Genomic DNA, 14936 nt, shown 5'->3' with positions numbered 1-14936 from the left:
GGGGTCTATTGAGGGGAAGAGGGGAGGGACAGCGGTGGAGGGGGGAGCTGGGGAGGGATAGCCTGGGGAGAAATGCCAAATGTGGGTGAAGGGGAAGAAGGAAGCAAAACATACTGCCATGTGTGTACCTATGCAAATGTCTTGCATGTTGTGCACATGTACCCCAAAACCTAAAATGCAATTAAAAATAAATAAATAATAAAAACTGAATGTGAATGATTTGAGGTGATGCCACCCATTCTCAATCATGGTAGCCACAGTTTTTCTCTGAGCTCAAGGGGAGCTACCTGCTGGCTTTGAAGCTGGTCAGTAACCAGAGCCTCAATGTGACCTTTCAGGATTTCAGTTTCTGTCTTTGAACAAGATGAACTTTCGGTGAGTCATTTGCCAAAGTATATCATGGTATGTGTTGCATATGACAGACTTCTAAACGGTTCAGAAAAATAAAACAATGTGAACAACCAAGCAGACATGTCTGTCTGTTCATTATAAGGAAGAACTCTATAACTTTTAAAAACAGCCAGCAATGAATCTCCCTGTTCTGTCCCATTATTGGACTCTCTCAGCCCAGGACCACTAACCTACCTGCAAAAGGTTTGAAGAAGAGATTTTGGTATAGATTGGTAGGTTTGTTAGTTTCCTAGAGCTGCTGTAACAAAATACCACAGGCTGGGTGGCTTAAAACAACAGAAATGTATTGTATTACAGTTCTAGAAGTCCAAAATTGGCAGGGCCATGATCCCTCTGAAGGTTCTAGGAAAGAATTCTTCCCTGCCACTTTTTTGTTGCTGGCGGTTCCTGGAAATGCTGGGCATTCTTGTCTGGTAGCTGTTTCACTCCAGTCTCAGCTTCTGTCTTTAAGTGGCATTATTCCTTCTGTGTGTGTGTCTCCAAATCTGTCTGTCCTTATAAATACATCAGTGATTGGGTTTAGGGCCCAACCAGTATGACTTCATTTTAACTTGATTATGTCTGCAAAGACCCAACTTTCAAATAAAGTCACATTCATAGGTATCAGGGGTTAGGACTTCACCATATTGGGGGATGAGTAGTAATAGTTGGAAAGATAAAATTCAACCACACATCAGTATGACTAGTTCACTGATATGATGATCCCACCTGCAGTGAGATTTTTAGGAGTTGTATGAATTCTGTCTTACCAAAACGATGTCATCGATGTGTCCAACAACCATGAACTAGCTTTATTCTCTAGTACTATTCTATTTTTCAAAAACATGACATCTTACTAATGCTTTAAGTCTTGTATTTTATGAACAATTGGGGAACCTTAGAAGATGCCTTGAGTTGGCCAGGCACAGTGGCTCACACCTGTAATCCCACTTTGGGAGGCCAAAGTGGGTGGATCACGAGGTCAAGAGATCGAGACCATCTTGGCCAACATGGTGAAACCCCATCTCTACTAAAATTACAAAAAAAATTAGCTGGGCATGGTGGCCTGTGCCTGTAGTCCCAGCTACTCAGGAGGCTGAGGCAGGAGAATTGCTTGAACCCGGGAGGCAGAGGTTGCAGTGAACTGAGGTCGTGCCAATGAACTCCAGCCTGGCGCCTGGTGACGGAGTGAGACTCTGTCTCAAAAAAAAAAAGAAGAATATGCCTTGAGTCAAAGCCCAGAGTACAGGGTGCTAATTACTGTGTCTTTTATTTCATGTTCACACTCACTGGCCTGACATTTGCTATATATTCAGAAACACAAATGCAAATTACAATACCAAACATGAATTATATGTTGAAGATGAGATAGAATGAACTTCGAAAACACTGTTAGCTTTCATGATAAACCAGAGCTCAAAAGTTAGCCCTATATTTTCCTGTAGAAAATTACAGACGGAGGCCAGGAGTGATGGCTCATGTCTGTAATCCCAGCATTTTAGGGGTCTGAGGCAGGTGGATCATCTGAGGTCAGGAGATCCAGACCAGCCTGGCCAACATAGTGAAACTTCTTCTCTACTAAAGACACAAAAATCAGCCAGGTGTGCTGCCTGTAATCTCAGTTACTCAGGAGGCTAAGGCAGAAGAATCACTTGAACTCCTGAGGCAGAGTTTGTAGTGAACTGAGATCACATCACTGCACTCCAGCCTGGGCAACAGAGCGAGATTCCATCTCAAAAAAAAAGAAAAAGAAAAAGAAAATTACAGACTGTTCTCTCTGGTGAATCAGAAAACAGCTTTCATGACTTAAACCTAATATCTTACTCTAATCTGTATGAGTCTTGATCTAAAAATGTAGCATTTTGGATACATACACTTAGGTGATTTGGCTTCATTGTTTTGTTTTGACAGGCAGCTTTTGTATCTCTCTTCTATAATTTAGCCTAGGGCTTCTCAGCCTCCGAACTATTGATGTTTCATGCTGGATAACTCTTTGCTGTGGGAGCTGTTCTGTGCATTATAAGATGTTCAGTAGCATCCCTGCCCTCTACACACTAGATGCCAGCAGCATCTTTCCTGCCATCTCCACCCAATGTGACAACCAAAAATGTCTGTGGATATTGCCCAGCATCCCTGGAGGGGAGGTTCGGTAATATCAAAAATTAGGAATCACTGCATATTTTATGATAGTTAACTATTTTTTTAAAATAGTGAGAAAAATAGCATTGTTACATCATTGCAAAAACCTTAATCTCTGCATGCACACATATGTTTATTGCAGCACTATTTCCAATAACAAAGACTTGGAACCAACCCAAATGCCCATCAAAGATAGACTGGATAAAGGAAATGTGGCACATATACACCATGGAATACTGTGTAGCCATTAAAAATAATGAGTTCATTTCCTTTGCAGGAACATGGATAAAGCTGGAAACCATTATTCTCAGCAAACTAACACAGACCAAAAAAGCAAACACAGCATGTTCTCACTCATAAGTGGGAGTTGAACAATGAGAACACATGGACACGGGGAGGGGACCATCACACACCAGGGACTATTGGGGTTTGGGGGAAAGGGGAGGGAGAGCATTAGGACAAATACCTAATGCATACAGGGCTTAAAACCTAGATGACAGGCTGAGCACAGTGGCTCACACCTGTAATCCAAGCACTCTGGGAGGCTGAGGCAGGTCGATCCTGAGGTCAGGAGTTTGAGACCAACCTGGCAAATATGGTGAAACTCCTTCTCTACTAAAAATACAAAAATTAGCTGGGCTTGGTGGCATGTACCTGTAGTCCCAGCTGCTTGAGAGGCTGAGGCAGGAGAATCACTTGAACCCAGGAGGCAGAGGTTGCAGTGAGCCGAGATGGCACCACTGCACTCCAGCCTGGACAATGGAGCAACACTCCATCTCAAAATGTTGATGCGTGCAGCAAACCACCATGGCACATGTATACCTATGTAATAAACCTGCACGTTCAGCACATGTATCCCAGAACTTAAAGTAAAATTTACATATAAATCAATCAATCAACACCTCAATGTCTGGCTTAATAGAAGACAGCTGGATCCTCACGTCTATTACTTCTTTCATTATGCTGATATATGTATAGTTGGAAAATGAAGGAGTATTTTAATAGATTTTCAGATAGTTGTGGATATTTTTCTTAACTGTTACCCCCAAATCACCAAGTAGTCGTTTCTTAAATGTTGCTTGTGAAATCAAAATTCTTCCATCTTTCACTTTGAATGGTTCTTTTACCTGTGCATAATCATTTGGAAAATATTGGTTCACTGAGTTATGTTGCTCTTCCCAAATTTGACATGTTTTATCATCAATGCGATTATTTTAATATCAAAAAAATACGATTGATAGCTGGGCACAGTCAGGTTCACCTGTAGTCCCTGCCACTTGGGAGGCTTAGGTGGGAGAATCGCTTGAGCCCAGGAGTTCTAGTTCAGCCTGGGCACCAGAGTGAGACCCTTTCTCCAAAAACAATTTTTTTTCTAAATCACAATTGTTAACATCATCAGCACTCTCATCAGCAAAGCCTTAAGTATTAGGATACTGTCAAGCCCACAGTGGTGAATATGAATTTTCCAATATTCTAATTTTCACTTGAAAGCTAAATTCTATCACTGGCAACAAATACCGCCAGTTGTTTTCCTTGAAGTGACAGACTCACTTCATTAATTTTTGAGAAAATGTCTTACAAATTCTCAAGTACGAATAACTATAATTTGTCTGTCAGCTGTTCTTTCAAGTTAAAAAAAAAACATGTGTATTGTGAAAAACGGCTCTTCAGCTTGTGTCTCACGCAGTTAAACGTGCACTTTTCCCCGCACCGCCGTCACACTTGAGTATGCAGCCACAGCATTTTCTGTGCGGATCCCATTTTGTCATACAGAATATTTTTAAAGTGTACATAATGGTTGAGATTTGAGAAGTGTTTTCAATGCTGTTTCAAAGACATTCTTTTTTGAAAATACGGAAGGCTTCACAAACGTGTATGTCTTCCTTGCATAGGGGCTGTGCCAATTTTCTCTGTATCATTACAATTTTAGTATATGTGCTGCTGAAGCGAACACTCAAAGACATTCTTCAGTGGAACAATGAAACTGGCATTTTTTTTTTCTGCAAGAGCCTTGGGGTGAAGTGTGGGAAGTAGAAAAGTTCCTTTTTAAAGTTTCCTTTCTTGTTAAAGAATAAGTGTGCTAATAGCTTTGTTGAGCCCTATCTTATGTAGGTATTAGACATGCCATGCTTACAGGCACGTAGTACCTTCTATGTCCTTGTACTTTAACTGAGATATCTGTGCTGAATGTGCTCACAGGCATGCCCCAGCTGTCCATCGCTTTTACCTGTTTAGAAAAGCTTCCAGTTATTAGCCAATCGGGTTTTAGTTTAGATTATGAGGTCTGGCTCCAGCCAACAGAGATCAGACACAGCAATAAGGATAACCCTCAATGCATAAGAAGTGAATATATCCGTTTTCCTTTGTTCTCTGTACTCTCATGGCAAGATGGTGAGTGAGAGCACCCTTCCTGCAGTCCAGGAAGTAAAAATTGCATTGTTGAAAGATCCTTTGTCCCAGTGCTAATTTTTCTTTGCAGTATCGAACATCTATTTCCAACATGAAGAATACAGCATCTGCTGGCATAGTTTTATGCTACTGTCATTGTTTATACTAAAGCACAAACATCATTGTAAATATCAACACAATAGAAAAGGCTATTGTTAATAATACTAGTATTAATAATACTAAGGCAAACAACGTCTTAGGATTACTATAAAAACTAGTTGTGACCTTGGGGACCTCCAGAGGCCCAAAGACTACACTCCACCCATAATTTGAATAATATAGAAAATATCTGCTGACAGATATGCACAATAGTAGATACACTTCATCGAAGTAGAATTTAGTATATTCTAGGAACTGCATGTAGCATTCCAAAAACATACCTTTCACTACCAATCAAAATTGTCGAAAGATGCCCTGGCACGGTGGCTAACACTTGTAATTCCAGCACTTTGGGAGGCCAGGGAGGGTGGATTACTTGAGATCAGGAGTTCAACACCAGCCTGGCCAACATGGTGAAACCTCGTTTCTACTAAAAACACAAAAATGAGCTGGGTATGGTGGCGGGTGGCTAAATCCCAGCTACTCTAGAGGCTGAGACAGGAGAATCAGTTGCACCCAGGAGGTGCAGGTTGCAGTAAGCCGAGCTTACGCCACCGCACTTCAGCCTGGGAGAAAGAGACTTAGTCTCAAAAAAAAAAAAAATTGTTGAAAGACGTTTGCTCTCTTTGTTAAGAGTCTCAGAGGTTAGAAATATTCCTACAAAATTTTAGTTTGTCTTGATGGACCTGATATTATAAATTTTCCTACATTTTTTTGAAACTGTTTCCACATTTGGCCTAGACCCTCTTGGAGTAATGCGTTTCAAAACCTTATGTGTAAACACTACTTTCTGAGATTTGTAGAAAACTTGACTCTTTTTTTCTCTCAAATAATAGGTCCCAGTTCCAAGGAATTTGGTAAAGAAGTATGCATTCTCTCAACTTCTAACACAATGCCTTGTTCAAATTAGGCACTTAATAAATATTTGTTGACTATAAAATTTAACAGATTGACCTCTTTTATAATCTTGGTAGTTTTATGATCTGATGATATGACTTTCAACCTCATCCATCTAGACTGGAGAGGGAAGTTTTCTAGACCCCTGGAAACTTTGAAGGTAAAAGTAAGGTTCTTTATTGAAAACAGAGAGATTAAGGAAACATCTGCATACTGAGGAGTAAACCCACCTCTACCCCAAGGCCTTTCCAAAACGCTGGCTGCCAGTCTTGTATGCACACCCCTACCATCAGGCAACTGAATGATTCTGTCTGAGAAAGCTGATAAGCCCAAGAGATAAATCTTAAAGATAACTGGCGTTTGGGATTCCACAAAGAACCAGACTGGCCTTGTGTACAGAAAGGCCTACCATCTGACAAGCCCCACCCTAAGCACACAGGAGAAACAAGGAAGACGGTATCCCACGGAAGAAAGAGGTGATGAGAATTTCTAGGATGATAGTGAATGGATTCCTGGGATAACAACTCTTCAGTAAGCCAGATTGGAATAAGAAGCTGAAGTACTCCGAGAGGGGTGTCTTCAAGGGGGGAAAATGGAACATAGAAATTGCCGATTGAATCTGACAATACTGAGGGGCATGTTAGACACTTGAATGGAGAATTTGGGCATAACTTATTGATACGTAAATAGGAAATTATAAATACAAAAGAAGCAATTAACTCTTGTAAAATTTAGAAGTTATACAAGGAAAAAAATGTGTTCACTGGGTACCCCATGGCTCAACTGAGAACAATACTTACAGGATCAAAACAATGTAAACACTGTACTCTGACTTGGCCAAAAATTGTGAAAGATTTATGTTGGGAACATGAAGAAGTATTTGTGTGCAGTAAAGTCTAAGGATCGTAGTTAAGAAATAACTAAATCCTAATCTAATAGAGAAAATCATGTCTAAATCAAGAAGTAGCAATATAGGTATGTTTCTTCAAAAATGGAATGAAAATCTGAAGAGCCTAAAAGTTGGAAGTAGTTCCTCTAGGTGGTGGAACTCAGAAATGGGCAGGATTGGACAAGATTATTTTTCTTTGTAAAGCTTATAAAGTGATTAAGTTAAAAATGCATACATACCGCATATTCTCACTCATAGGCGGGTGATGAAAAATGAGAACACATGGACGCAGGGAAGGGAGTACTAAACACTGGGGTCTATTGGGGGGAATAGGGGAGGGACAGCGGCAGCAGGGCGGGGCGGGGAGCTGGGGAGGGATAGCCTGGGGAGAAATGCCAAATGTGGGTGAAGGGGAGGAAGGCAGCAAAACACACTGCCATGTGTGTACCAATGCAACTGTCTTGCATGTTCTGCACATGTACCCCAAAACCTAAAATGCAATAAAAAAAATAAAATAAAAGCCCCGTAGGGTAGGGGTAAGTCTTCCCAAAAAAAAAAAAAAAATGCATACATATATTACCTCAAATTATGTAATAAAAATTAAAAATAAGTTAGAAGGTCAAAGATGTTTTACTTTCCACATGATGGATCTGACTGTGTAACCAGACTTTGGCCTAAAAGTTTGTGGTGAATGAACTATACTATGTGAATTTTTTTCTGTGTAGGGACAGAAAGCAGCCACATGTCAGACTTCTTTGACCTACTCCCATAAGAATGTATCTGTGGTGTGTCCTGTCTTCCCAAAATTCCTATATAGTTAATTGAATTAATAATTGGGACCAGGCATGGTGGCTTACACCTGTAATCCCAGCACTTTGGGAGGCTGAGGCAAGTCAATTACGAGGCCAGGAGTTCAAGACTAGCATGGCCAACATAGTGAAACCCTGTCTCTACTAAAAATACAAAAAAAAATGTCCACAGAGAATTGGGTTTTGAGCTATTATCAAAAATTTAATAGGCAAAGTTCTGTAGGGAGAAGGGGAGAAAAAAAATTTTAACTTTGGCCAAATGGCATAATCAAGCCATAAGAAGTAGACCAGTCTCTCCAGAGAGAATTGTTCACATGGGATATTTCAGGCAGATCAGGTTGGAAAGGAAGTTAGATCAATTTTTTTGAGTTGGAGTCTTACACTGTCACCCAGGCTGGAGTGTAGGGCACCATCCTGGCTCACTGCAACCTCTGCCTCCCGGGTTCAGGCGATTCTTTTGCCTCAGCCTGATGAGTAGCTGGGACTATAGGCATGCGCTACCATACCTGGCAAATTTTTGTTTTTCGTTTGTTTGTTTTTAATTTTTGTATTTTTAGTAGAGACGGGGTTTCACCATTTGGCCAGGCTGGTCTCAAACTCCTGACCTCAAGTGATATGCCCACCTCAGCCTCCCAAAGTGCTGGGATTACAGGCATAAACCACCGCACCCAGCTTCAATCTGGGTTTTAACAAGCCATCAAGGTGATCTGAGCGCTCACTGAAGTGTAAGAACTGCAGATCTAGTGTGACAATGGATTTGGCATGTCAGTTTCTTCTTATAGTTCTTTTCACATTTATTTTATATATTTTGAAGCCATATCATTGCACTATATGAACTAGAGTGGCTATATCTTTTTGATTAATTAAAACTTTTATACAAATACACTATTTCAGTATATTTGGTAAAGGTAATCTACCTTTTATTTCTACCATCTCACTTTCACAGTCTATATACTCCAGTTTTTCTGTTTTGTTTTGCTTTTCCCCATTTTTACTTCTTTGGGTTGTTTCAGATTTAGTTTTTCTTTATTCCATTTTTTCCTCTGTAGTTTTTGTGGTTATCCTAAAAATTTTAACCAGCATATTTAATTTTCAAAAGTCTAAATTTAATTAACACTTCTACTCTGCAGAGTATAAGAAGCTTATAATGTTTTAATATTAAATGGCATTCCTCCTGATATATGATTTCTTAATTGAGCATTTTATTTTGAAATTTTTTTGCAACTCCATAAATTAGAGGTCATTGTTTTATTCCATATTTGCATTTAGATATTAGCATATTATTATTGTTGTTGCTTATTGTTTTTTTCTTGAAATTGAGAACCTCTAAGATCCATTTTCTTCTTTACAAAATCTATCATGTAGGAGTTCATCAAATCTTTTAAGATTTCATGGTGGTAAACTTTCTCAATATTTGTATGAAAAACTCTTTATTTCATCTTACTATTAAATGATAGTTTTACTAGGTGAACAATTACATGATTGCAGTTATTTTATCTCTGACAATTTAAAAAGAGTATTCCACTGTCTTCTCACTTCCATGTTGCTGTTGAGAAGTCAACTGTCAAGTTAATTGTCCTTCTTTGGTAGTAAACCTGTCTTTCTTATTCTTTCTAATGGACTTTTTTTCTTTTTTGTTTTACTTTCATAGTTTCTCTACAAGTGTCTAAGTATAGATTTCTCTTTAACTTGCTTGGGATTTGTTGTGATGTCTGAATCTAAGAATCAATCTTTTAATACATATAATAATTTACTTAACGTCTGTTAAATTTATTGTTTTCTTTTCAAATATTATCTTCCATTCTTCTTCTTATCTTTTTAGAAATCTGATTACATTAGATTATCTCACCTCATCTTCAGTATCTCTTGATCTCTCTTATGTTTTCATTCCTTTTGAAGTTTCTCTATTTTTAACTATAGTTTTATCTGATAATTCCAATATCTACCATCTTTATGGGCCTGTTTCTATTGTTTCCTCTTTTGCTAATTCTTATTCATGGTGGCTTGTTTCTCCAAGTTATTATTTGTGTGTGTGTGTGTGTGTGTGTGTGTGTGTACAGAAAGTAAGAGAGAAAAAATGTTGATGCCAGATGTACCATGGAATTCGACATGTAGAAGTTCATTTGGGGTCTGAATTTAAGGAGCAGAGATACTAATTTGGAAACTTTCTTCATTTTTTTTTTAATCATTACAGTGTCTCACTCTGTTGCTCTGGCTGTAGTACAGTCGTGCAATCTCAGCTCACTGTAACCTCTGACTTCCAGGTTCTAGTGATTCTCGTTCCTCAGCCTCCCAAGTAGCTGGGACTACAGGCACTCACCACCACACCTGGCTAATTTTTTTTTTTTTTTTAGCTGGAATTTTGCTCTTGTTGCCCAGGCTGGAGTGCAATGGTGCAATCTCATTTTACTGCAACCTCCGCCTCCTGGGTTCAAGTGATCCTCCCAACTAGCTGGGATTATAGGCATGTGCCACCATGTGCCTGGCTAATTCTGTATTTTTAGTAGAGATAGAGTTTTTCCATGTTGGTCAGGCTGGTCTCAAACTCCTGACCTCAGGTGATCCATCCACCTTGACTTTCCAAAATGCTGGGGTTACAGGCATGAGCTACTGTGTTTGGCCAATTTTTGTATTTTTAATAGAGACAAGCCCTCACCATGTTGGCCAGGCTGGTCTCAAACTCCTGACCTCAGGTGGTCTGTCTGCTTTGGCCTCCCAAAGTGCTGGGATTACAAGCACGAGCCACTGCACTGACCAGGATGTTTTTAAGTACTATACAGATATTGGCAATTAGGGTCCCAAACCCATGTGGTTAGAAATTCTCAGAGGAAACATTTAACAATATTTTTATCCATCTTTATCTGTTATTTGTATTTCATACATTAATTGATAGTCTATTTTACTGGGAGGCATCTTATGTCCTCTTTGAGAACAGTTTAAATTGTAACCAGAAAATGAAAGGAATAAATTGAAGAACAACTAAAGGCTAGTTGATTACAACATTGGATTCTTTTTAAATAAAACTTTGCTGGGATCTCAAGGAACATGATTCAAAATGCTTTGCTTTAGAGTAAGTGTCAGGGCATTGCTTGAAACAATGATAGCAGAATTAATTGATTTTAAAGAATGCTAACGCAAGCTCAAAGTCTGAGCTGGGAAAACATGGAAGTTCCAATTCAATATTAAATATTTGCATGGCAGTTAAAATTTAAAGACTTAGAATCTCAGACCTGGGTTTGCTTGCCAATATGAATGGGTAGTTTGGAGTTGCACGGACTCTGTGTCAAAGAGAGTGATGAAGTTCCAAAAAATGCTAAGTGAAAAAAAGTAAATGCAGAACCGTGTACCTAGTATGCTGCCTTCCACGTAAAAATAGGAGGAAGCTAGGCGTGGTGACTCATGCCTGCATTCCCAGCACTTTGGGAGGCCAAGGCAGGTGGATTGCTTGAGGTCGGGAGTTCAAGACTAGCCTGACCAACATGGTGAAACCCCATCTCTTACGAAAAATACAAAAAGTAGCCAGGTGTAATGGCAGTTGCCTGTAATCCCAGCTATGTGGGAGACTGAGGCAGGAGAATTGCTGGACCCTGGGAGGAAGAGGCTGCAGATCGTGCCACTGCACTCCAGCCTGGTTGACAAAGGAGACTCTGTCTCAAAAAAAAAAAAAAAGGCGGGTGGGAGAAAGGAGAAGGATCTGCATTTACTTCTATGTGCATAATATATCTACAAAAGGATACCCAGAAAACTGAAAATATTGATTGCCTCTGGGAACAGAAACTGGATAGTTCGGACAGAGGTAACAGAGATTTTTCCATGTGTACCATTTTGAACCTCTTGAGTTTTGAGCCATGAGAATATATTATCTATTCAAATAAGTAGATATGTAGATGCATAGATTCGTGACTAGGAAGATATATGAGAAGAGAAGCCAGTGAATGAATGAATGAGTGGGGGAACGACTGAATGTGCCCCTGACTGGATGTACCACTTGCTAGTTGTTGCATTGACTCCTCTCTTCCTTCATTTCCTCATCTGTAAAATGGGAATAATAGCACCTACCTCAAAGGGCTATTGTGAAATTCAAATGAATTAAAACAAGGAACTAGATGAAGGTTTAGCTATCATAAGTACAATAAAAGTTAGCTATCATTATTTTATGACTATTACCTTTGTGACTTTGGAAGCTTACTTACCTAACTAAACACAGGTTTCGTACTCAGGTATATCTGGATTTTAACCCAGGCTTCCCTCTGTATCTTCTGTGAGATATTGTGCAGGATTTTAAACTTCTCTTTCCCTCCATTTTTGTGTTTATAAAATGTGAATAATAGTAACACAACAACAATAATAATAATTCAGAAAGCCGACTCACTAATTTGATATTTGTTGATATTAGAAAATTCTTGATTTTTTAGGTGTAATAATCATACTGTGTTTATTTTTTTTTTTTTATTTTTTAGAGAGAGGGTCTTGCTCTGTTGCCCAGACTGGCGTGCAGTAGTGTAATCAATCTCTAGGTTCACTGCAACCTCTCTGCTCCTAGGTTCAAGCAATTCTCCCACTTCAGCCTCCCACGTAACTGGGACTACAGGCATGTGCCACCACACCCTGGCTATTTTTTTTTTTTTTTGGTAGAGATGGGATTCTGCCACAGTGCTCAGGCTGATCTCTAACCCCTGGACTCAAAGGATCTGCCTGCCTCAGCCTTCCAAAGTGCTGACATTACAAGTTTGAGCCATTGTGCCTAGACTATTGTGTTTAATTTTAATGAGTCCTGTATTTTATAACTACAAACTAAAATATTCATTGATAAAAATATATAAGATTTGCTTCAAAACCATAAGGGAAGAATGGGTGAGGGTATGACTAAAACAGAAGTGGTCACGACTTGATATTGCCGTGAGCAAGTGACAGGTACATGGGGCTCAACACTTGATATTCTCTGTTTTTGTGTATATTTGAATTGTTCCCAGATAAAAACAGTCTTTTTAAGAGACTGCAGCGAAGTGAGAAAACACATCATACAGTAGCAGGAATGCAGTAATAACTCAAACATGGCTGCTGGTAGCCAGGGGTAGCAGTAGTTGTAGTATCCTGATCATTTTTATTAGCTTCAGTTAAACGGTCAGGAACAAAGGCTGATAGGCGAGGGAATGGATTAACTGATATGTGAAAAGAATCATCCCTTTTTAAGTTCTCCTAACAAAGATCTCACTTTTCTAATCTTTGAGGGAGCATCCACCCCCACAGGTACAGACATTTGCAGAGCTCTGACATACAGCATTCATAGAACTGGGCCACAAACCAGACCCTGAAACATGCTAGAATTCTCTCTCCATTGTTAATGGCAGAGCTTCAATTAAATGCATCAAATTGGGCAGGTATTTTTTTTTCTGCAAATATATCTTTACAATCAAATACCTCATTTTTAGTCATTCACCCTTGAAAAACTGAAAGTGACTTTCAAACAGTGATGTGTGGCCAGTTTTAACTTGGACAGTCATTAGTATTAGAGGAGTGGGGATTTGAAAATACTGCCTTAAGAAAAGTTTCTCCCTTAACTTATTTTTTACCCTTCCCACCTCTGTCTCCATGGAAATAGGGTCAGAGGCCTCCGGGAGCTCCCAGGGAGCCAGCAGCTGGGAATGAGAATTCTCACTTAGAGATTTCAGCTGAAAGCCATAAACTCCTTTACAAAGACCAGCTGAGTCTTTTGGCCAACATAGTCTCTTTTTTATACTAATAAATAGATGGCTTTTTTTTCTTTTGTCTTTTTCTTTTGGTGTATACATGGAGGAAGAAGAGGTGCCCTAAGTAATAACCATTTTTGCATTTATACTTGAACTTCTGTGCAATAAATCAAGATGGAGATATTCCTTAAGAATTTATTTTCAAGTTAATATGTTTAAATGATAGTGTACATATGGAATTAAGCAATTATCACTTGCTTGATCTCTGTCCTTTCAAGTGTATGATAACACCAGATATTTGAAGACAAATATATGTGATATATGTGAAGTTATTCATTACACGCTTATCAGTTGTAAATGATTCTAACAGAATATCATCATGACATAATTCAAAATCAGTTGGTTAAAAGCAAAAACAAATCTCAAGATATAAGCAGTTGGTACCATTCCACAGAATGTTTTATGAATTAAAGTATAATTTACTATTGGCACCTATTTTTGTTGAACTGTTAACACTAGTCCATATTTTTTGCACTTTAAGTATTCAGTTTGTTTACTCATAAATCATTTAAAAATATCTGAGAAGGGTGGCTACTCGACTATGACAAATACTTTATTTTTATATATCATATATTATTATTTGATAGCTGAATATTTATTAAAACAATATAAAATGTAAATTTAGCTTAAAAAAAAAAAGCCCTAGCGAATTATTTTTAAATTTGGAGCTGCAGGAGTCTGTGTTTGAAACAATTTTTTTATTTATGCCACACTTTTTTTTATGGTTCAAGGTTTATAGACTCAATAAGATTCAGCATTATTTCCAAGAACTTTTACGAAATTTCATCACTACTCTTACATAAAACACTGAGTTATTTCTTTCAATCATCAATCACACAACTGCTCTGAATTTTCCAGAACTTGGCTTCAGCAAGCATCAGAACCACAGCACCTCTCTCAGACGCTTTCACATTCTTTCTCTCTCTCTTTTTTCAGTGTTGTGGTCAGCAGTCTAATGATGCCGAGCTTTTATTCTTCAGCGTTTCCTTTGTCTTTGGGCCCTTTCGCATGTCCCTGCTGAGCTCTCTCTCTCTCTCTGTCCTGGGTTGAGCCCTTATTCCATGTTCCCCTGCTCTCAGAAGTGAAACAGAACATCGTGTTCCGAAGCTGCCCAGCACACATGCTTCATGACCCTGCCAAGTTTGCAGCTGACCAATTGGCCTACTTTAGAGGACTCACATTTATAAAATTTACAAGTCTTTATTTCCACCAGCCCATCACCTCCTCCCCACCCTGTCGAAAAAGAGTGTGCCAAACGCACTGATAAATCAAGGGTTTTTGCTGTTGCAACAAAATGAACAGTCATTTCTTTGCCCCAATAGCTGGCTCTCCACCTTGCTATTCCCTCCTGAATAGATGGAAAATATGGGTTGGTGTGTGGTACAAAGACATTCAAAAGTGGTTGCCCCTGTATTAACTAATTTCAAAAGAAATATACAAACAAAACGGTATGCTCTTCTATTTTTTGGGGAGATCGGCATTTCTAAAGTAATTCTCTTCCAAAAATGGATCCAG

The 14936-nt window shown here is 38.9% G+C and overlaps 1 non-coding gene across 1 annotated transcript; it reads right to left on the bottom strand.

The window, feature by feature from the left end:
- Nucleotides 1-4376: 4376 nt before the first annotated feature.
- Nucleotides 4377-4483, bottom strand: LOC118151855 (U6 spliceosomal RNA). Its single transcript, XR_004740260.1, has one exon. It is a non-coding gene; the product is annotated as a U6 spliceosomal RNA (small nuclear RNA).
- Nucleotides 4484-14936: the final 10453 nt, after the last annotated feature.

Source organism: Callithrix jacchus, chromosome 2 (genome assembly GCF_049354715.1).
Source record: "Callithrix jacchus isolate 240 chromosome 2, calJac240_pri, whole genome shotgun sequence".
Taxonomy (NCBI): domain Eukaryota; kingdom Metazoa; phylum Chordata; class Mammalia; order Primates; family Cebidae; genus Callithrix; species Callithrix jacchus.
This window is presented reverse-complemented; position numbering and strand designations above follow the sequence as displayed.